The sequence below is a fragment of the Orycteropus afer genome, unplaced genomic scaffold (genome assembly GCF_000298275.1).
Source record: "Orycteropus afer afer isolate SDZICR_OR568_19922 unplaced genomic scaffold, OryAfe1.0 scaffold00107, whole genome shotgun sequence".
Classification (NCBI taxonomy): domain Eukaryota; kingdom Metazoa; phylum Chordata; class Mammalia; order Tubulidentata; family Orycteropodidae; genus Orycteropus; species Orycteropus afer.
Window position 1 is genome coordinate 585,244 of NW_006921694.1, and position 705 is coordinate 585,948.

The window sequence follows — 705 nt, forward strand, 5'->3', positions numbered from 1 at the left end:
CTTCTGTAGTGATACTGCCTCGGAAACCCAAGGAGGGGTCGCTATGAGTCAGGGCTGACTCGATGGCACATAACAACAACAACAACAACTACTCTTTAGGAAAGTAGACTGCCCAGTCTTCCTTCTTCCACAGAGTGGCTGCAGGGTTTGACCAGACAAGTCAGCCCAGGGTGGAGGCTGGTGCATGGAAATGAGAACTATATAGATACATGGTACATATATAATAATATACTAATTTGTATTCATTACTAATAATTATTGTTATGTGCGGTTGAGTCAGACCCAACTCATAGCGGCGGCTCCTTACGCACTATTCTACCAGAGCTCCTAATAACATAATTAGTATTATAATATATGTAATAGTATTATAATATACATATATGTAATCCTACTTCCGTAGTGATACTGCCTTGGAAACCCAAGGAGGGGTCGCTATGAGTAGGGGCCGACTCGACAGCACATAACAACAACAATACATATATATATACATGTCACCTGCAAAAGCTGCAAAAACTGTAAAGCAAAAGGAAAACCAAAATATTTTTTCACTAAAATGAATGATAGTAAAGTGTTAAGACTGCAGCCTGTCAAAGGTGGAAAACTTGTGAGATCCAGAAAAACAAGGCAATCTCGTCAAATTCTAGCTCTCGCAAGTTCACTGTGTATACGCACATACGTGTCAGTTCTATCATTATAGTTAACCTA